Below are 24,108 nucleotides of genomic sequence, written 5' to 3' on the forward strand. Positions count from 1 at the left end.
AATAGATAGGTAGGCAGATAGATAAAGTATTATGAAGCCAAATTTAACTAATTCAAGAACAAAAATCTACCTTAATTATTACAACAATTAGCATTTCAGCATAAAATACTGCTCTCAGGTCATTTCAATTTTCTCCAGAATCATGAGCATGCTCTTGCCTTTCATTTATATCACTATATGTCTGTTCATAGGACTTGCCCCAAATAAAGACAATTTAAATGAGAATGTGAATCTTAACCTTTTCATATATTAAAACTTAGATGTGGCTGTTAAATGAAATGTTTTTCATTTTCAACCATTTAATATCTATAAGGCCTCAATGCACAAAAAACTTCTGCCTTGAGTTTCATCCACTGCACGCACTACATTATTATTTCTATCATCGAGAATGCCTTACCTAGATAAAATGTCCTCGTGCTCACCTTTCTCCAAACTTCATTGTTGACTTAATAATTCTGGTGTTTTTAAGCAGTTCAGGAACATTAGGCAGCAGAATCATTGTTTTTTACTTGATCACCAAATTGCCATGGCCAAGTCTTCTTGCTTACTCAACATGTTTCTTTAGAGTGCTGCCAGTTCTTTACTGTGAGTCTTCAAGTTTATGGCCAACTATGTGCTAAAGTTTTAACTCTAAGTAGTAGGTTCTGGACTTGTTTATACATGGCAATAAAATTTTATCATGCTATGAATTTCAATGCAGTTGTCAATTCTATTTATTCTCAGGTTTGCAGTGTCTTACTCATGTTTGATTTTATTTTTCTAAATCAAGTTCCAATTTCTCCTTAATGTTTGAATTAGCAAACACAGGAAGCAAGATTTTTAAATTCCTATTAAAACCCCTGCTTACCTATTAAGAAACAAGCCAAAAAATAAAATTCTAACAAAGTGAGTGCTTCAGAAATTGAATGTTACTAAATAAGTGCCATAGAGTCAGTGTAAGTATCAAGGTAAGATTGAAATATCCACTATAAAGTGTCCCATTACAGTTGTCCCAGGAGAGGACTAGAACAATGCAGTATATTGATCGTTGTAATATTTTCATCTTCATTAAGAAAATAAACCAAAATTACAAGAGTGCTGAACTCAGAAAATCATGTCACAAAACAAAAAACTTTGGAGTAATTATTAAGAAAGTTTAGGGAAGCATTTTTTAAGTTCCGAACACTGTATATACTCAAACAAGATGCTAGTGTGTCTTAAGGTAAGGTCTGTGCGCTGCAGTGCATGGAGCTGTGAGGAATCAAAAACAAAACTAAACAAACAAAATTATCACCCACAATTAAAACCTCTTTAGTCTTTTGGAATCTAAAACCAGGGAGGCAAGATTGCCTCTAGGGAGTCTTTTGTGAATCTGTGGTGCTCATCTTATTTTAAGAAGCACACACATATTTAAATAAACATTATTTTATTTTAAATTATCATTCTTCCTTCCTTCCTTCCTTCCTTCCTTCCTTCCTTCCTTCCTTCCTTCCTTCCTTCCTTATTTATTTATTTATAGTTAAGGGCACTATATTAAATATTTTTGAAGTGATATATAGGAGGAGATATTATACAAACATTTTAACTCAGGACAATAAAGGCGTTTTTATACAACGTTTATCTTACAGAAGAAGGGACTCTGAATTTGGTGGGTTTGGGGATCACAGCACCACTACAATGTCTGCATCCCTTACCAAGGTCAACTGCTACAAGCATGTGAGTAAACATGTGCGTACTTCTGAAGAAAGTGACTACGTCTTACCTACGTTTAAGACTAAGCATCTAGAACAGTTTCTGGCACACAGTAGAATCTCCATACGTGTTTGTTGATTTGGGTTAATCGAATTAATTAGCCGATGCCTATTGATTTAGCCAAGGAAATGAAAACATTATGTAAATTAAGGTTGGGCAGCTGTTTGCAGAGAGAATCAATATATTATAGTACTAGTATAAACAAAATGCTTATGTTTAAAACTCCTGGCCTCTTTGCTGACAGTTCAAAATAAAAACATTAAGGAAAAGTTCTTCCATTGACCTTGGTGGGTTATTTGTGTTATCCTGAACCAGTCGCAATACTCAGAAAATTGTGTACTGAAATTCAATGGAACTTCATTCGAGACTGAGAGGTAGCATAGTTGCAAATCTGGCCAAAATCATGTGATTGGAATAGGGGAGCAGCAGTAACACAAAAGGAAGATCGAAATGGGTTGTTAGGTGCATAAACTATGAGACAACTTCGAGAATCTAAAGATTATGGAATCTCTTCCCAGAAAAATTTGCATGTGCCCTCACACAAAAACACACACAAATTATGTTTTATTCTATATCAAAAAAAGTTTATTTCAAATCCCAACTTCCCTCTCTTTGACTAAGTTATGGAGCTGGATGAGTGTAAAGCAGCAGCTTGTGGTATTAAGGTTCTTCTTCATGTGAAGATGCCTGATCTACAGAGAATAGAATGATGCTGGACACACAAAACACAGCAGAGGAGGGAGAGAGAGAGAGAGAGAGACAGAGAGAGAGAGACAGAGAGCGACAGAGAGAGAGAGAGACAGAGATACAGAGACAGAGACAGAGACAGAGACAGAGACAGAGACAGAGAGACAGAGAGTCAGAGAGAGAAAGGGAGGGAGGGAGGGATAAAGAGAGTGAGACAGAGGCAGAGAGAGAGACAGAGAGAAGTGAGTCCTTGGACTCAACTGTGCTTAAGATTCGTTTTGTTTCACAATTTCCCAGATGTATGAGGCAATCAATTTGGCTTTTAAAAACTTTATTTGGATTGGGTTCTGTCACTTGAAACCAAAGTAGTCTATTCAATACTGATTGTTAACTCTCAAAGTATCAAGAACAACTGTGTTATTATATTAGCAAAATTATTTGGCCACAAAATCAACACAGCAAACTGCAAAACCCTTATCTTTTAGTAACTAACTTTAATTTGTTTTGTTTTGTTTTTAGCCAAATAAAAAAGAGAATACACATTGTAGGGCATGAATGCATACAAATTCACCTTGAAATGATTATAGATCTCTTTTTTTGAATGACAATGATCTGTTAATTTCATTATGAAGTATTCACAGGCTATTCCCAATAAGATATTAGAATAAGTCCCATAAAAGATAAAACATTTAAACTCAGCCTGGGTTATGGAAATGAAGTTTATTGAATGCTGACATATTAGAAATATGCTAATAGTCTGTGTACGACTCTTTCAGTGGTGATTGTTGTCTTAATGATTATCACAGTATTAGCTGTATATTTTTTGTCTGTTTAATTACATGTTTATTTGAAATATATATATATATTTATTAAAATAAAGTGATGCTAAACACAACAATTACAACATGTTCTTTAATTTCTGAGCAGTAGTGATTTTTGAAGGGGGCAGGGAGTGTTGGGGGAAAGGTGTGATTTATTAAAAACTTCAAACAAACCACGAGCCCAAATGGTCTGCAAACCAAGACCTCTGTGGCAACACAGTTTCTCAGGCAGACTATAGAGTTAATGATGATTTTCTCTCCTGGCATCTTAGCTATGCATATTGAAAGTACTTTCAGTTAGAAGCAGGTTTGTATGGTTTCTTTTTTGTCTAAAGAGAAATATAACTATGATATTTAAGCAAAGTGTACAAAAGTTTGAAACATTTGGTCTTATAATAAAGTAATTGAAATAAAATAGAGTTGTTATTCTCTAGTTTTCATCTATTCTTGAAATTCCGTATCATGTTGAAGAAAGAAATTCATGATCTTCATGATATATTAAGTGAGAAAAGAAAGATTCAGATTACTATGCCACTACTTATGAAAATGTACGTGTGTGTGAATGTGCTTGAATAAGTATAAAATATCATTGGAAGGATATTCAAGAAAATGGTAGCAGTGGTTTCCTGTATGTAGGGAAACTAGGTGGCTAAGAAATGAGATATGGAAGGAGACCTAGTTTTTACTAGGTGCTCTTTTGTATGCTTTGAATTTTTCACCTCTACAAATATTACCTATTTAAAGTAAAAGTTTAAATGATAATTTTGCAGAAGTTTTGTTACTTAAAAATATTGAAAATCACTGAGCTACATGATTTCTAGGTCTAACATTTAGTGATTCCATTATTCCAATACAAACACTTTTATTAGATTAAAAAAAAAAGAAATTCACACCATGTGTATGTATATGGCTATTTTAGTATTGTCGATCCTTACAGAAGATGATGGCTTCAGTAGATAATTCATGAGATGGTAAATTACCATTACTTTGATTAGAATTACAAAGTAGAATTACAGAATAGATTTGTCCTCACCCACCAAAGATTTGCTGAGGCCATAGCATTCCTTCATTCTTTTATTTTTGGTAGATGTTTCCACAAGAACTTGACTTAGAAATAGCATGTCTTCCTTCAGGTTTATGAAGATATGTATTTTTTCCCAAACAATTGAACAGCATGTCATGTAGCAGTTCAAGCACTGAGGTCAGACATGCAATAAACAGCTTCTAAGGAGATGTCTAAAATCTACTGTTTCCCACACATTCCATTAATACACCAGAAAAGCAACAACCAACATATAGAAAATTAGTCAATTCTTTCCCCTGGGTTAATGTTCCCCAAAGTCATATATCGCTCCATTTTAAATTTCAAGTAAGACATTTTAAAGGATTTCGAACATAAGTATATTTCTTTCTATTATACTATTCCAAACTAAAATATTTGAATAACAATAGTTTCATGTTTGTTTTTTAAAAATATGAACCATATGGTTGATGATAAAACTAAGCAATTTTAATTACAGGATAAGAAAAGCAAAGTTTACTGTTTCCATAGCCAGTCAAACAACAGTCTCTGTTTAAATTAATTCTTTAAATTAAATGAACACATTATACAATTCAATTGCATAAATAAATAACTAATTTTTCTTGTTTTGACTAATTTAATGTTTTTTTTTTGAAAAGCTAATAGTGTATGAGGAAGTTGCTCACTTAAGTCCCAGACAGAAATTTTCCACAGTAAAAAAATTAATCTATTAATATTTCTCACCTACGTCTACAAGCATAATTGTTTCACTCATAAAGATGTTTAAATCAATCAGACTGCCCTCCTTTCCCTAAACTCCTAGGATGTACAACACATTAGAGTGATTTCTGATTGTCTTAGGGATCATAATGGTCAACTAATTGTGCACGTTGCCATGGTTACCACATATCTTTGCCTGATTAAACTTGCAAAGTGAAAAAAATTGTATTTCCACTGACTAGTTATTATATACATTAAAGGCTGAAGGTTAAAAATACCATCCATCTTCTAATTATATACCACCTAGGGTATAATGAGTGATCTCATAGTTCCAGCGATGCTTAATGTCTTATTGCAGTTTGTCAGTAAATTAAGGTGATTGAATACATGGATAATGTAATAATTAATTTAATTTTAATTCAAATTAACTTAATTTAAATACACATTCAGTAGTATAAGAAAAATTGTGTAGTTAGGGGAAAATTTTGTATTTAAAATGGAGACAAAATGATAACATTAGCTAATTTGGTTTAATCCTTTAATTATAAACTTTAAAATATTCAAATCACGATTACCAAAAATCCTCATTGTTTGAGAACAATTTTATTTTGTTTACTTTTAACTGTTTTCAGAGAGAGAAAAAAAATGCTTGTTGCCTCTTTCTTTTCATTGATTCCACGGGAAGAAAAGAAGCATATAGAAAATAAATAATCTTGAAGGTAATTATTTAGTAAGAGTTTAAACTGCTTGAGTTACAGATTTGTGAGAAGTTTTAAAATTTTATATCTAGTCCATATTTGGATGGCTTTGAAAACGTGGGGTATGGTCTAGAATTTAATAATGTATTTTATCCTATTTTGTAAAACTCGACAATTTCTTTTTAGATAATAAAGAGATTCTATCTCTACATTTTATCCTGCATTTTTTTGGTAAAGAAAATTCTATTTGTTAGATAAGAAAGCAATTGTTTTCTAGGCCTACAACTTCTCAGTCCAATTACCCATGTGATTAGATCCGTGATGCTCACCACTCATCTCAAGTGTCATGGGATATGAACAACTTTCTCTTTTTATATATGAGAATGTGTCTATTACAGGAACCAGCGATGACAGTTAATGAAAACTAAATGGTAAGTCAACACTCAAAATAGTCCTCTGTTTCAAAAATCCAGTGTTTTGAAACAGAATTTTATCATGGTCTTTTACTGAGCTGGTCACAATTCAGAAGCAGTTAATCCCATGCAAAACTAGTACCATGTTAGGCAAGCATCGTCATTAAATGGAATTTTAAAAATGTCTTGTAAAAGAAAAGTTTAAATGATGCTTTTTTTCTCAAGCTAGATTTATTTACTTTTTAATCAAATTTATTGGGGTGACACTGGTTAAAAAATTATATAGGTTTCAAGGGTACAATTCAATCATATGTCATATGTATATTGCTTTATGTATTCACCACCCAAAGTCGAATCTCCTTCTGTCATTATGTTTGACCCCCTTTCCCCTCATCCACCACTCTTCCCTCCTTTCCCTCTGGTAACCACTAAACTGTTATCTGTGTCTATGAGTTATTGTTTGTCTTGTTCATTTGTTGCTTTCAGTTTTATATCCTACATATGAGTGAAATCATATGGTTCTCGACTTTTTCTGACAGAAATGATGCTTTTTTTAAGCTTGAATTGTTTTCTTGTCATATTATGTGTCATAATGTGATCTCACTATGCAAGATTATACATATCTACAATAGCCAAATGAAAACCATGAGATAATAGTTTCTATACATAGTATGAGGATTTTTAAAGAAGTTTATATTCTGATTTAGAACATAGCTTATGTGCTTGGTATATGATGGAAACAAATAAGTATTGAATAAATGAAAGGAATTAGAAAACCTTTTTCCATAATTACAAATGGGAAAGAGTCATACTATTTTCACATTTGTTTCTTAGCCAAAGAAGTGACACAATTTTTAATAAAATTATCATAGAAATAATTTATTTCTATCAATTTCCATAGGAAGAGTTTTAATGTAACTAATGTAAAGTTTTAATGTAAACAGACTAACGATGGGGAAACATAGAAGTTAATATGTTGTTAATACCTACAGAAGAAAGCGGCTATTATGCTCATTGAAAGTCAGTGTTAGTCATATTATAATCATTCAAGTTTATTAACAGTTTAGAAAACTCAGTAAATGATATTTTAAAATTTACAGATGGCTCTAGTTTTGACATTTTGCTCATAAAATGATGCAGTAATTATCTTATTATTACTCGAATTTAACAGTGGCCATGTTTTATGTTGATATGATAATGAAGAAATAAAAAATGAAAGTGAGCAATGCATTTAGAAGGCAATAGAAATATGTAATGAGAATATTTAAGCATTTCTGGATGAATGCAGCTCAGATAACCTTTAATTTTGATCTCTTCTTAGAACTTTTATTGGATAAGTAAAGGGAAGATAGTATTTCTACATTGTACTAAGCTAGCATTTATTTTCCTCCTCCCGTAAATTATTCCTTCCAATTAATCTCTATTTTTATTTTAATTAAAGGAGAGATAATAAAATGAGTGAAGATCTCTGTTTTATGGGGCACAAACCAAGTAATAATAATAGTGGTGGTCATGGAGATGGCATCAGTGTGGCAGTACTACTATTACTACCAGCACCACTCCTAGATAACACTGATCCATACCTTCCTATGTCCTAAGTCCTGTGCTAGACATTTTACATGCATTAAACTCACTTAATCCTTGTAATAATGAATCTTGTTATTATTTTTTTTATTATTTAAATCATTGCAGGTTTATATCATGTTTAACAGAAACACAGGCACATTTCTAGATTTAATCAAATGTGACAGGTTTAAATATATTTCGGGCAATATAGAGGCAGATTGCCCACTGCTTTCCACTATCAAGAATCTTTTTGGAGAAATTTTAGTATTATAGCGTTCATATTGAATACTACTATTTGGAGATCAGTATTTGGGAAGAAAAACACATTGCATAAGGGAGACAGAAAACTCACCTTGTGAAATATGACATTCAATTTGTGTCTAAGGGTGAAACTCTGTGATTGATTAGAATGATGTATTGCAAATTAATTACTAGTAATTAAATTCTTATGCTACAACCGGTAAACTGATATTGACTTTGATATGAAGAGTTTTAACATACAAAAGCAGACTAATGGTGGAGAAACATAGCAGATAATAAGTTATAAACATTTACAGAAAGAAGTGGACTTTATGCTCATTGGATATCAGTGTTAGTCACATTATTAGTCATATGCTTGTTAGTCATATGATAATTAATACAGTCAAGTTAAATTGTGAAAAAAGCATATTAGATTATATATATATTAAAAACTTTCAAGTGTCTTTCTTTTCATATTATGAAATTCTGTCAGCTATAATTTGGAATTGGCATCTGGCATTTTTTTATATTGTGGCATATTGTTGACTTTGTTTTAATTTCTTAAAATATAACTCTAAAATAAACTTTATACTTCTTGAATTCTGGATATACATATAAAACTAAGGCAAATTAGAATAGACATTATATGAATACTTGATCAATTGCTCAGTTAATACCAGATTGGACTTTATGGAGTTCCTAGGTTAAACATTAAAATCTTCAGAGTAACTGTAGTAATAATCCAATTTTTGCTTCCTAAATTTATTAGTAATATATTTTAATCTACATATGCATGCATTCGAATAGTAGATAGTTGAGCTAGTGTCAATAGTACTAAAAATATCTGATAAGGCAATAAAAAAGAAAAAAAACCTGTCTTAGCCTTTTAGAATTTTCTTTAGAATTATATAATCCACTGGAGCATAAAGATATAACATCTTTTGCCAAGGCATCTGTCATATTCTTAAACAGGCTATTTGCCAGTTTCGTTTAATGATATTACCATCACGAACTAAAGTTGAGATTTACCACTTGGCCTATATATTACACAGATTTACTAAAATGTTATTGCAAACATGTAGCCCTAGAGGTCACTCGATTTAACTGTCCCCCAAAGTTATAACAATTGATTATTGTAGAAGTCAGATGGGTTGCATACAGCCATAACTGAACTCCATTAAATGCATTCACAATGTCAAAGTCAATTGCTTCTGGCAGTGCCATTCCTGTTGATCAAAAGATAATGGGAAGTGACAAGCAGTATCACAAACATTCCACTGTAAACAAAACTCTTCAAAAACTTAAGTGACTATGGTGATAGCCTGTCTTAATAATAGTTAAGCCCAGTAAAGTCTTTTACAGCTTTCAGAAACATGCCTATGTTTTATAGGAGCAAACCTTCCCTGAAGACTTTGACTATAAACCAGTAAGGTACTCTGAAAAATGATGGCAAAGAAAAGCTCATGCGAGAAATCCATATAAGGAAACTGCTTTCATTTACAACATAGTTTGTTTGTCTGTTTTTATTCCCCACATAAATAAAGATGCTGGTGGTATAAATATATTACTCCTTCCTTATCCACATCATGTACATTTAGGATTTTATAAATTTATGATTTTTTTCCCTGCTTCGAATGACCTCTACTCTATTCTTGTCACTGTCCAGTGCAACCTCATCTTGCATGATTAGCCTCAAATATACTTTCCCTCTACTGCTTTCCCTAAACTTCTTTACTCCAAAGAATTGTCCTTCTATTTGTGTTTATAGAATTTTATTTAATACACATAGTATAATAAACCAAATATCTCAGTCAGTAACTCAAAGCATATCATATTCGGCATGTAGAACACAACTCAGTATTTTATCCTTCCCAAGGCAAATTATTCATACTCTTGAATTTATTATGTAAGTGATTGGAATTACCATTTATCTGTCAGGCACCGAGTCAGAAACTTGGACATTGTTAATAACTATACTCTATGCCTCATCCTGAATTATATTTGTACAACCAATATTTTTTTTCCGGGACCTCATAAAAAAGCATGTTTGAAACCTCAGCTTCTCTGTCAACTCTGCCACTGGTATCAAATACCTACAGGCTTGCCATCAGTTTCATTTCTAAATGTACAGTCTGAAAAATGTTTCTCTTTATTCCATCATATTGTCATTATTATTTTCCCAATAAATAAATATGATGTATAGTATCATCAGTAAGTCTAAAAATACAACATCAGAGTATTCATGGGCTCCTCATTGCCTATAAGATTTCTTTTTCATGACAGAAAATAAATGTGCTTTCACTTATCCAACCTAATTTTCCCGTCTCTTTTCTTGATACTTACTTCTGAGACATATACTCACCTTATCATTCCTCTACACACATATATTGAATGCTCTCTATGTGTTGGACATTGTTTTATGCCCTGAAGTTACAACAGTGAACCTCAGTGCACAGTTCATCTGATCTATCTCTCGCCTCTTTCAGATTTTACTCAAAAGTCACCTTCCAATTCAGGTCTTTTTTGACATCTCTATTTAAAATTTCACTCCACAAAAACCCACTTCCTTTCTCGCTTCCTGATTTAGCTTTTTCCCATAGTTTTTTAATCCTAAAATTACTCTACATTCTAGATAGTTTGTTTATATCTTTTATTCTACTATAAAGTATATTCAATGAGGGCAGAACTCAGAACTCGGTAAAGACAGCAAGCAAACAGCCCTAATATGTGAAATATCCCCCAAAGGAAAGTGAATCTTATATAATTCAAGCTAGCATTTTATAGTCGAGTTTACTGCTGCCCAAGTGGAGAGGTTTTTTTTCTCCATCGTCAATCTTAAATGGTCTTAGTTTAATTTTATTAACAAAGTAAAGGATTTATGTAAATCCCTACATCCGATTTTTCCATAACCTAATTATATTCATTTCATATGTTAAGACTTGTCTCAAAAACTCCTTCCCTATGAAGCCCTCTTGATATTACTGGTAGAACTGCTTTCTTACTTGTATGTGATACCAAATAATAAGTAATGTTTCTACACAGCATTTATCATAGTGTATTTTAATTTTATTGAAAATAAAATTTACTTTAATTTTATTCAGTTTTGTAGCATTAGGTGGAGTGAAGAAAGGGTAAGCAAGCATGAACAATGGGAATTTCCTAGAGAATATTATTATGATATTTTTCCCTAGAGAAGTGATGCAAAAGTTACACTAACTATATTTGCAGCTCAGGTGAGTACATTTTGATTTAAAATTTAAAATACTAATATTAAAAAATGTTCAAGATGCGCTGTTATTTTGAAAAATAATAAAGGAGAGATGGAATAACGCATCAGTATTGCTTGAGGAAAAATATGATGAAACTCTTTATTGCTTATTTTCTGTACTTTCTGATTTAGACTATATGAATACATTACATTTAAAATAAAAACAAACAAATACAATACCCCTCCCTTTTATATTGGTCAGCATAAAAAGCTAGAGTCATATTCTTATTTCTAGAATGAATAGACTTCTGATTCTTTAGGATAGTTCAGCTATCAGTGATGAACTGATATATTTAGACATCAAGTCCTAAAAGAGAATAAGTTAATGAGTTAAGTACTTGTGTGTGTGTGTGTGTCTGTGTGTGTGTGCGTGCGCGTGTGTGCGTGTGTGTAATACCCTTGGGAAATATTAAAACAATGTTCATTCAATTAAAAAACACTTATTGAGTTTCTGTGCTAAGTATTTGGTATATAGTAATTAACTCGATGGCTGTATTTCTTGCCTTTAGGACATTACTGATTATTCAGGAAGAAACAAAATAAATTATTAAAATGACTAAATGCTATATGCAACAAGTGCTGCATAAGGAAAGCAGAGGGTCATGCAATAGAGAATGAAGAGAGGACCAGTCTAACTGGGAAGGCCTTTGAGGGGAGGTAATACCTATGTGAAGCCCAAAGAATGACAAGGAATCATTCATGAATAACGAGTGGAGGATTCATGTTCTTGGAAGAGGTTTAAATATTATACTTGTTTAAATATTCGGAGGCAGTAAGGAGACCACTGTGGCTTATCAATATGGGACAGATATTAAGAAAGATAAGGAGAGAAACATAATATGAGGTTGAAGAGGTTTGTAGACACCAGACCTTGCAGAGTCTTATAAGATGAGGTAGGAGTTTGGATTTTACACCAAGTTCAGTAGACATTATGAACAAAGATGCATTCTAGCTCATTATGCCTCACAGGCAATATTTCACCATTCTTGCTTCATCCTCATGTCACCTTTTCCTATTCCTTATTTCTCTCTGTAAAATAAGTTAAACCTGACTTTGGACTTCTAACCCGTGTTGCATCCCAAAGGAAATTAAGATGGACAAAATCTTTAAGCCCATGTGGCTGTCACAATATTGCCTGGATTTCAGAGGACCAGAGAACAAAGGTCGTTTAAATCCCAGACAGAAAACCAATTCCCTCCAGAGTAATGTTTCATAGGTGTAGATGGCATGGAAGTGTACTGACTTCAGTATATCTAAATGTATATTTTACATTTACAGTATAGTCATGCATTTCTCTTATAATAACCTACAGACACTGTTGAAATTCCCAGAAATTGTGTAAAATAAAATGAAACAAAATATTATTTTCCAAGAACAAAACTTTAGTTTAAAAGCAAATTATATAGCAAATTATATAGAGAGCATTCCTTTATCATTATTATATCAATATTATTGCTGTGTGGGTGAACATTTGCATAGCATTAGCATATATTAAACATTCCATTGCTGGGTCTATAATTTTGTAATAACTACCAACAGTATGTAAAATACAACAATAATAATTGAAATCACCAAAAAAAATTTTTCTATGCTTAAATTGCAATAACTAATTTGATAATTCCTTAATCTGATGAATGCATCTATTCTGAGTTAAATTAATATAGACCAATTAGTACTTTTCAAATGTCAATGTCACATTTCTATGAGAGTTTTTCTTTTAAAGAAAAAGGAATACAAAAATAAAAAATGACATTTTCAATGAGTGCATTAAAATTATTCTCAATTTTCACATTTCAAGGGAATAGACACATCTAATTAAAATTTCCATCAAGTCTACACCTTTTAACTATGTATAGCCTTTAGCAGTTTATTAAATTCACATGGAGGAAAGAAATCAGTTCTGTCAATATTTCCTTAGATGAAGTATTAGGGACGCCTGGAATGTTTTTGACACTGAAGATTACCAGATATTATGATTCCTGAGATCTATTTTGAGACCTGGTAATCAGTGTTTTCATAAGAACCCTTATGATTCTGATTCAAACCCAGATGAGATGGTCTGCCACCTAGGCACTGAGAAATCGGTCCTATAGTGAAGGCTCTCTAATGGGAAAACCCAAAGAAACAGGATTTATGCTTTTGCCTTTACACAGAGGTTAAAAATAAAATCCTCTGATATAAACAGTTCTTAGTCTGTTACTCTGATCCGATAATTACTGGAGGGCATTGCTCTGGGCAAAGTGCATTGTAGGTGCTTTTTCTATTACTCTTTCTAGCCTTGAATGAAGGATTTATACCGAGTAAGCTCAGCTATCTTCTCTTACAGAAATTTAGTGAGAATTATCCATGTCCTGTTGAAAGTCAGACATGAAGGAAAATGACATTACATAACTATTGAAAATGAAAAATATTCTACATAATTACAAAATATGAAATATAAGCAGTCCATATTACAATGACCATAGACATTAAGAATTTGCTGTACTGCTAAAACAAAGAAACGAAACTTGAATTATGTTAAAACAAATTAACTTGTAACCAACCAGAACTAGTGGATAACAGTAACTAGTATCCTTTAAGTCCTAACTCCGTGCCAGTCAGTATTGTAAGACTTTTTAGAGATTAACTCATTTAATCCTCACAACTATTACAAACAATAGCAACTATCATTCTCCCTAATTTACTAATAAGGAAATTTAAGCACAAGAAGGTTAATAACTTTCTGATACTGAAGCTTACAGAGCACCTTGTTGTCAGAGCCAGGACTGAATCTAAGTAGTTTGGCTCATGACAATTTCACTCTACTGACTCAATAAATGTAACACAAAACTTATTAACCTCTTGTGCACACATTTAAGAAAAATTCCCTAATTATTTGCAGGTCCTGCACAGCTATATTAAAAATCTTTTCCAATTTCATAGGAGCTAATATTCCCAGCTGACCAGTTTGGTTATTTATTTAAAGGAGAAACCCAGTCCTCAGACTAATAAGTCATATATAAAGTTCATTGTCAGCCTTTTTATGTATCTACAAATAGAGTAGCAAAAAAGACATAAGCATCAGAAAAAAGAACCAAATGGACATTTGTCACTACTCAATTTTTCTGCCAATAATACCTTAACTTTTTGAAGCTACCCTCCATATCATGCCTGGAAAGTTACAATGCTCCCATCCTCCACTTGTCACCCTCCCAACTAGTTTATACACATCTTTTCTTATTTCTTCAAATCTTTTCTTTGCACTTTAGCCAGAATGAATGACCTGATCCAAAAGCAAATCAAATAGGGTATCGTCGCCTGACTTTAAGCATCTCATGTCAATTCTCATTACTTCAGGAATGACTTTCCTTTTCCTTTTGAACAGAACACGTCTTGTAATTTTACAGTTTTTATTGCACCATATATCTTTCATTCATAGGACTGATCACAGTTGAAATTTTATTACTTTGATGTTTATTTGATTAAAATCTGTCTCTTGTCCTAATGGAAAGATCTATGAGTTCAAGGACTGAGAATTTTTAATTTTTTGCTTGCCATTATATCTCCCATCAACATTCTAATTGTTGGAAAATAATGCTCCAAGAATATTTTCATGTTTTTGCATGGTCAGTGCTTTTTGAGAAAAGAATTACTGGCATCCTGAATTAAAGAATGATTAAATGATAACCATATGTTGGAAGTTAGAGACAATGAATTGCTCTGGAGAGATTTATAGGTTTATCACTATTGGAACCATTTACCTCAATTCCAGAAAGCTGTAAAAAAAAAATTAGGGATATCCCCCTCCTCTTCGAGAAGGGATTTGTCTACATTAGGGAGCAAAGCTTCTCCTCCTCTCTTAACAGAAGTAAGGAGAGGTGGATTCTCTAGCAGCTTCTATATAAGACCTAAAGGTCTGAGATTCATAATTCGGGGGAAATCTTATCCTGAAGCACAAGCTCCACTGTGCTGACAGGGTTCATCTGGCTCTTACAGTGCCACCCCTATTTGGGGGGAAACAGGTCATGGGGAACAAAGTCTAAGATTGCTATTTAAGTAAAAAGATGGTTTTCATCCTCTGTAGAATCTTCATATTTATTATCAGGATATCAGGATAGAAAAAATACATATAAAAACTTATCACTGGTGTTTTGTACATGGTAAGTAACTTTTAAAGTAATAACTAATGTACATATGAACATATGAGATTTCATATCAATAATATATGTAATTATATAATTATATTCTCTTTCTAAATTATATATATTTATATTTGATGTGGAACCCCATAGTAAAACAATTTTATTTCTAAATGAATAAATAAACCTGTTTATTTGAATATAAATAATTATATTATTTAGATATATAACTTTTATTTTCAGAAGTCAGCACCAACATAAGCATTGATTACTTTAAATGTCATATATTTAATTTTTTCTGTTATTTAAATCTAGAAAATCTAAAACTTTTTTCATTAAATGAATATCAAAATGTCATAAAATATTAAAGGAATGTGAAAAATCCATAAAATTGATAATACAATTATTATATCAAATTCTTAAGAAACTTTTATTATTTAATGTAGAAGATAAAACTACCGCTCTACCCCAAACTGGTTAATAGAGCAGATATAATTCAAATTGGGTTATTAAAGGTTTTAACACTTGTGTTTTACTTTAAAATGATCGTTTTTCTTTATTGTAAGTAATATATCTTACTCCTCGAATTACTGATTTTATTGTTACTTCCTTCTTTTCCCTACTTAAATATATTTCATGGCAGTATTTTTTATACTATTTTATTTTTTTACATAGAAAACATTTGTATCCATCTCAGCCATATTGAAGTTTATGTATAACATTTTGCATCCATTTCTTCCCAACTCCCCTAAAATTGTGAATAATAATATCGAGAGAGTCTGTTCCTACCTTTAAGATTGCCTTGTCCTAGAGGCAAGAAAATATGAACACAGCTATTGATTCCTTCAAAAAATGTTCATTGACAGCTTATGAGCTTCCAAATATTCTCTTATATAACAGAAAGCTGTTGATTGTGATAGCAGTTGCAATTTTTACTCTTAGAGATCTAAATCTAGCATGTAAACTGAAGTTAATAACCACAATATAAACCCAGCTTCGTAAAATTGTTCGGAGGACTAAATGGAATAATGCATATGAGCACTTGGTTGAATGTGTGCAGATATAAAGAGCTTAATATATGTTTATTATCATCATTATTTTTCATATTAAGAGTACAGTAGAGGATAGGTGCTTAGATGGAGTTAAATTATAGCTACTCAAAGTACAGCTTATAGCACTGAACCCACACTGAGTACAGGGCCTGGGGAAAATCTTACTGCAGGCGGCAAAATGACAGGCAAATTTTTCGTAGTCAGTGCACAGCTACCACTTCATGATTCTCACATCTGCCTCCAAATATCACACGGACATCTGTCTTTGGAGGACTCTTTGTCATATATAAAGCTTTACTGCAAAGAAATATAGAAAATGTTCTTTTAGATGTTCATGTCTTATAGTACAGGAAGAGAAGTTAGAAAAAGGGTTTTGAATAAACATCTATTAACTAACTTACAGTATCCGCACCGTCTACAGTCTACTCACACTCAATAAAATAAAATAATTATTCCTTGTTTATATCACTATGTTAGGGGTCTCTGCTCCCTGTTCATACATGTACCCTCCCCCTTTCCATCCTATTATACTAACATCTTCAACCACATAGTCCTCAAAAATCAAGTGAGTATTGGGGGGATACACCTACTCTTAACTATCCTCAAGTTGTTTCACCTCACCGTTGGCAAGAATTTGTCACTTAGCTTAAGTCAAATGAAATGGGGCTAGAAAAATCATATTTAACTATTTTTTCAGAAAGCCAAAAACTGCTTTGCATCTGAACAATCACCATTACAAAGAGAAAACTGGCATTGTTGAACCCATAAAAAAATCTCAGTTCTTGCCTTCATATTCACTTTAATCAAGAGTCCACTAAGCAAGCATCGAATGACTGTGGATAGAAGCTAGCTGGAGAACAGATAAGTCATTTTAATCTTGTTATTAAGAGCATTTTGTGTAGAGGGAACCTATAGATGAACATTCTAGGTTCATTCCAACAGATCAAACCACATAGCTATTCATTGGACATTCTGATCACCACTCTTATGTTCTTTCTTATGAGTATCCAAACATCCATATAAACCGTTACATGCATACATGAACACACACACACACACGCACACACACACCCCTCTGGTCATTTCCCTTCCCATGAAAATTGATCAATTAAAGGGAAAGCTTAAAATTCTGCAAACTTTGAAGATTTCCCTTCTCTACACTCAGAGTAAATGGGACTCCAAAGCTATCACAGTTCCCTATCGGTTGGTGATAACATATTCTGAAAAGCCTTTTGTAAACCAGAAAAAAGTTGTTTTTCTCCTTCTCAGTTGATTGGATATAAAGAACTCATATGGAGGTTGTAACTATGTGTCAAAGCAGAGTAGACACATTGGAAGTGTGAGCTAACTACTTGTGAATGAAGTACTGTTGATGTCTGAATACATGGCTAGATAGATCAGATATCGCCCAATTTAATGGCAAGCTCAGGTTATGGGGACGCTTAGGCTTCCAGGGTGAAAGCATTTAGCCTGTACCGTGGTTCAACAGCAAGCAAAATTTCGTCCTATTTCACAGTAACAGAATAGTTTCGTGATGAAGAGGACATAGCTTTGTTCTAAAATCTAACGGTCATTTGATGTTATTTTACAATTGAAGCTTTCCATGGTCACCAACCAGCACTGCAATCTACCAAAAAAGTGCTTTAGGACACTTATGAGTCAGGAAATCACCTGACTCATACAAGCATTTTATCCTGAACCAGCTGATGGACTTTTTTTCTTTTTCTGGAATGCATTCAAAATTGAAAATTTTAGATAATCTTTGAATAGTCAAAGCTTTTAATGAGTATGCTTCCTTTTTGATGCTAGAAAGTACAAGACATAGAAACTTGTTTTTAATTTAAAAAAGATATTTTAGCATGCTCTATGCATTTTGATCATCAATCATTTGCTGGAGTGAAGGCCACTGAATTTCCATAGAGTTTATTTCCCATTTTCTGACATGCATGGATCTTCCTATGGCATTAAATTAATACCTTGTAGTTCCTGGTCACTAGGTTCTGCTAGCGTGATGTTATCAATCCAGTGGATCAGAGTAGTATTCTCTGGAAAGATGAGACGATCAATGTTCTTGAAGATTAAATTAAATTATATTAAAATTAGAGAAGAGATATAGTTTTGAAACAATATGGTAAATGTGTATTGTTAACCATGTCAGATGAAAGCAAACTACTTTTCAGTTTTCTTCTGAAAAAAAAAAAAAGTTTTGCTAGAATAATTGCTACATACCAGGCAGATGGTTTTAATTGTTTCACTAAAGTATGTAATAAAACAATTACTTACATTTTTAATTTGTTATGTTACGTAATTAAATATTATTAATCAGTACCCATCTATTGTATCAATAAGCTAATCAAACAAGTTTAAGTTAGACATAATAGGATTAATTCTCCTTGTATTCTTAAAGTCTTTAAGTATGTCACAGATATGTAATTTTTCAAGGGATACAGTACTGCTTTTAATGTACAATTTGGTAAGACAAGAGAGCAACGGTGGGCTTCCCACTTTGCGCTTTCTGCAACAGCAGCAATGGGTTTACGGATCAGGAGCCAGTGTGAGGTCCAGCCAACATCTGAGTATGTCCACTGCAGCCAGATATATGAGAACTGAGAAGTAAATACAAAATAAATTCTGAGATCCACTGGGCCCACTGCAAGATAGATTTGTTCCTAAACTACATTTATTACCTAGTCCCATTAGATTAATCTGACCAGGAAACTGGTGTTCACTGTGATTGATGTGTTAATTCAGAGGATGATTCAATTGAATCCAAAATACCAAGGTATTTTCTTTTCTACTGTGCACAGCTACCCTGGTAAATGGTTGCAACCCCCTTTAGGGAAAGCTCAGAGGAAGATTTATCTAATATAGTAGTGTATAATTTCAAGACTTTTCTCGGGAGTACCAGGTCTGCCTTTTCTCGAGGGCCTCTGAATCTATGAACTTACCTAGTCCTGATACTTAGATAATTATACATGACTCTATTTTTATGGTGGTTCAAAGTTAGGACTAGAAAGTGTTTATTTTTGTCTTATAAAAATGAAACATAGTTGACTGCCCTTTGATTTTGGTCATAGGAATATAATCATCAATTGCTATTGTCGAATATCCACTTGGGTCAAATAATTCTTATTTTTTGTCTAGTATTCTTGCCCATTATGGTAATTATATCAATCTTATTTTTTGTAGCTAAGTGCAATGTGTCTATTTTGGTTACCAGCATGCCTAAATTAAATGCTACTATTTTGATATCAGTCACTTGGGATACAATCTCTCATGGTAGCATCATCCACCATTATCCCCATCCATAAAAAAGAGTCACTATGTCACTTCTCAAAGAAGCTGGAAAACCTTTCACCAATGTAGGTCTCAAAAATTTTGTCAAGGACCTATTCTCAGTTAATATATGGTAAGTATATTTCATGTTAACCTGCTTAAGTCTTTAATTTCTTTTTAATAAATGTCTATCAACTTTATTTACTTAGACGCCATTGATTCAAGGTTTCATTTAACTAGCTAAACAAACATTCCCAGCTGTGTGAGTTAAAACAATGAATACAGAATAATCTATAGGTGTGATTATATCAATAAGTTCACTTCAATCTAAATTGTATTCCACCTGGTAGATAGCACCTTGAGAATTCATTACATAAATCCCAAAGATTTGCCAAAAATACTATAAAATACTATAATTCCTTTGGTATATAATTTTTTTCTTCTAAATTTGACTTTGAAACTTATACGTTGTGATATGGAGAGATATGTTCCTAGTTCTAGGTCCGGAGGCAATTAGACATAAAAAAGAAGCTGAAAGAATTGACACCTCTTGCAGCATAACTGTCTCAGATTCTATCGTTCTAAGATGTTTAAGGCAAGGTAAGCTCCATAATACAGAAAAGGGGCTGCTGCACCAGAAAGGAGATTCTGTGAGGTTAGCTATACTCAGAGCTACCTGAATCCTATGAAATACGTCTACTCAAATTTTGGGGTTCTCACTATTTCTTACAAGTTTCCTGGTGCTTCTCTAAATTCAATCTATGTTATACTTGAGTAAAAAGGGCAGAATCTACATCTGATTTTTTTGCTGTCTATATTCTGTAGTTATGAGAGAAAGAGAGAAAGAAAACTCTGCTTTCTATTATCTAGTATTTAGCTGAGATTTTCAAACTCTCAGTTTTACATTTTATATCTTTAAGGTTTCCAGCGCAATTAGGAACAATCTAACTCTGAGTCTTTACATTCTTCCTGCCCTTCCCAGAGGTCTATCAAAATAAGTACATTATTTATCAAAACTCTACTTTTAATAATTGCTTCATTTCAGTTAAGAGTTTAACTGTTTTATCACAGTATGCCATAGATTATCGGTGTACCATCATCAAAAACTAAATAGATCATCGCTAAATTAAAAAAAACTCAGTCAAGTAAGATAGTTCCTAGATTCTCAATTTCTTAAGTATGTGTTAATCTGGTATCTCCACTGATAATCATTCTACCAGGTTTTTTTTTTTTTTTTTGGAGTTTCAGGCAACATAATCCCTCACTCCAACCCCAAGCAGTTTATGCAGAAAAAAGATTAAAAATAAAGAAATTGATTAGATTACAAAATTTCTAAGAAGATCAGAGAATCTTTTCTGCCATCACATGAAAAGATTCAATGCAGCAATTGTCAGTGTGCTACCATGACGCATGATATTTCTAAAGGCATCGCTGTTATTGTTGTCCATTCTTCAACACCTATAATGTTTCACCAGGTCCAGAACAAGTTTACACCATCGTGCTTAACAGATAATGCCATAAAACAAGGCAAAAATCAAAATTTCCCTGAATGCTAAGTAGAAGAAACCATAAGATACAAGTATCAAGAACTTCAGTTCCAAGGGCCAAAGCCAGAGAAGCAAAGTCAAAGTTGGCTCAGTTGTCGACTAGCAGATGAGCCTAAGGGACATGCTAAACTGAACAAGAGTACTAAAATAAAAATAGTGCTAAAATTACAAACAATGCTAAAATGAAACATGAATACAAGTCAAGTGTCCCTAAGTGATGTTAATATAAATTATCATTTTATCTTGATTATATTTGAAACCTTGACTTTTGGTACATTTGGGTACATTTGGTTGAGTAAAAATGAAGAATTTATGCATCACCATGTAAAGACACAGTCAGAAGAGACAAGGAAACCACAACAAAATTAGTGTTATGAACACTTAACTCAGCAATGGTTGGAAGAGAAAAAAGAAGAGTCAAAATGGATAATACGATCAGGTCGTATATTATCTAGTATGATAAAACACCTTTAAATATTTACATTATGCCTATCTTAGTCTTCTTGTTATTAGAGATTGCTCAGAGATAACTATAATTTATTTCAGTTTCAAGATTTTTGTTATTACTATGAAAATTGTCTAGTTATCATTAAGATTAGTATCAGTGGCCTAAAATTTTAATATATATTGTTGAACTAGCACAAGTAAGGAGCTTATATATTTCTATGCTAGTTTAATAATGCTTTTTTAAGATTTAGCTCCCAGCAGGGAAAACATTTTAATTTGGCAGCAAAAACTGATATTGAACCTCTAGCTCATAGTTGCATATTTTTCCCTTGAAAGTTGATAGATATGAGATGAATGGATAAAATGTGAAACCTTCAAGTCACTGTTTTATATATAAGCTGTGTTCAATTGTATTAAATAATTGATGAAAACTAAAACATCTATTACCAACATATAATTTGTATTTCTGACTGTACTCTTATCATATTCTGCATCTTTTTCTCATAAAATCTTTTGGAATAAGCCCTAAAGTTAACTACTTCATTTAGTTATACAATCCTCTATCAAAATTTATATTTATTGTCTTAACAAGGTAACACATTAAGAATACATATTTTAGCATTTTAAATGTAAAAATTACTTTCATGTAGTTTTGATAGGTGAAGGTGTGATCCATCGCAAATTAAAATATCCTAGCCATTTCTATAGGAAGTACTTGGGTACATTTCATCCTTAGAGAATAACAAATAAAACAAGAATCTTTTAAGAAAAAAATATTTTTAAAAGATATTCTAGTCAAATAATATAGTTAGAGTACACACATAGGTTAACAATAGACTTCTCTCATTAGCTGAAATAGTACTAAAATAATTTTATTGGTATCATGTATATTACACTACAATCTTTGAAAAGACGGTTTAGCTTTTTATCAATAACAATTTGTCCACTAATAGAATCAGAATGTACCCAGGTGTATTTTAAATATCGTTCCCCCCAGATTTAGTCAGAGTATAACATTTAGGTACAGAGTAAAAATTGTCAGCTGATTATTAATTATCAAGCTATCTTGAGAAAATGTTAGATCTAGTGCTATCTATGTCAAATGGCTTCTAAAATGTATTGATTAGTTATCTTATTTGCATTGCAGAAATTGATTTTATAATGAAAATATATTTGGATATAAAATTGAACATAATTTTTTATCACAGAACAATATTTCTCAAGATTTATATGTGTAATCATTTAGCATCTCTACTTTGAAATCAAACTGTAAATTTGAAAAAATAAAAAAGGCTGAAACTCAGTTATTGAGAGTCCTCATTTAACTCATTTCTTTCACAATTTTGCTATCATAGTAAATGGGCACTCCATGTTTCACGTGGCTCAACAAAATCTCAGAGTTCTCCTCATACTTCCTTCCTTTTCATTACCCACAGCAGATCAATGAGCAAGTATTATCAGATTTACTTTTAAAACTATCTGTAATCTGTCCACTTTTCCTGCCTCAGATTCTATCTGTCTCCTAATTTATTGCTAAAGCCTCTTAAATGTTCTCTTGACATCTGTGTTTGGTCCCTTTGGTTTATTTTCAACAGAGTAGCTTCAAGTTTTCCTTCTGACGGTAACAGTGTACCTTGTATCATAAAAACCTCTTGATGAAAACTATTAAATTTAGAAAAAGGATTTTTTTAAACAGTTTTTTTATTGCATTGGGAGTCAAAGGCAATGACAGCATGTTCCTGTAGAGAAAGAAAGTATATTGAAAATGAAATTAGGAAAACAATTCCATTTACAATAGCACCAAAAGAAATAAAATCTCTGGGAATAACTCAACTAGGAAGGTTGTCATAGACTGAATTTTGGTGTTCGCTGCCAAAAAAAAATTCATATTCTGAAAAATACCTCCCAATGTGATGCTATTAGGAGGTGGGACATTTGGAGGGTAATTAAGTCATGAGGATGCAGCCTTCATGAAGGAGATCAGTGCCCTTATAACAGAAGTCTCCCTACTAAAGTTATAATGGTCTTTTTCATGTTTCCATTTGACTAGGCTGTAATCCCCAGTTAATCGATAAAGCACTGATCTTAGTGTTGCTGTGAAGATGTTTTATAAATCAGATTAAAGTACTTAATAAATTGAGATTAAATAAGGGAGATTATCCTAGATAACCTGGGTAGGCCTGCTTCAATCAGTTGAAAGTCCTTAAAAATAGGGTTGAGGCTTTGCTAAGAGAAGAATAAACTCAGTCTGTGGACAGCAGCTTTAGCCCATGCCCATGAGTTTCAGCCTACCCTTCCTGATCTGATGGCTTACCCTATGGATTCCTAACGAAGTCTCATAATCACATAAGCCAGTTCCTTATAATAAATCTCTTGATCTATATATCTCCTTACTGGTTCTGCTTCTTCAACTAAACTCTGGTTAATATAACTATCAAACATGAGATGTCCAACTTCCAGCCAAAACTTATGAAATACACAGGAATCAAGGGGAGAAAAAAAA

Source organism: Pteropus vampyrus, unplaced genomic scaffold (assembly GCF_000151845.1).
Source record: "Pteropus vampyrus isolate Shadow unplaced genomic scaffold, Pvam_2.0 Scaffold54, whole genome shotgun sequence".
NCBI classification, from domain to species: domain Eukaryota; kingdom Metazoa; phylum Chordata; class Mammalia; order Chiroptera; family Pteropodidae; genus Pteropus; species Pteropus vampyrus.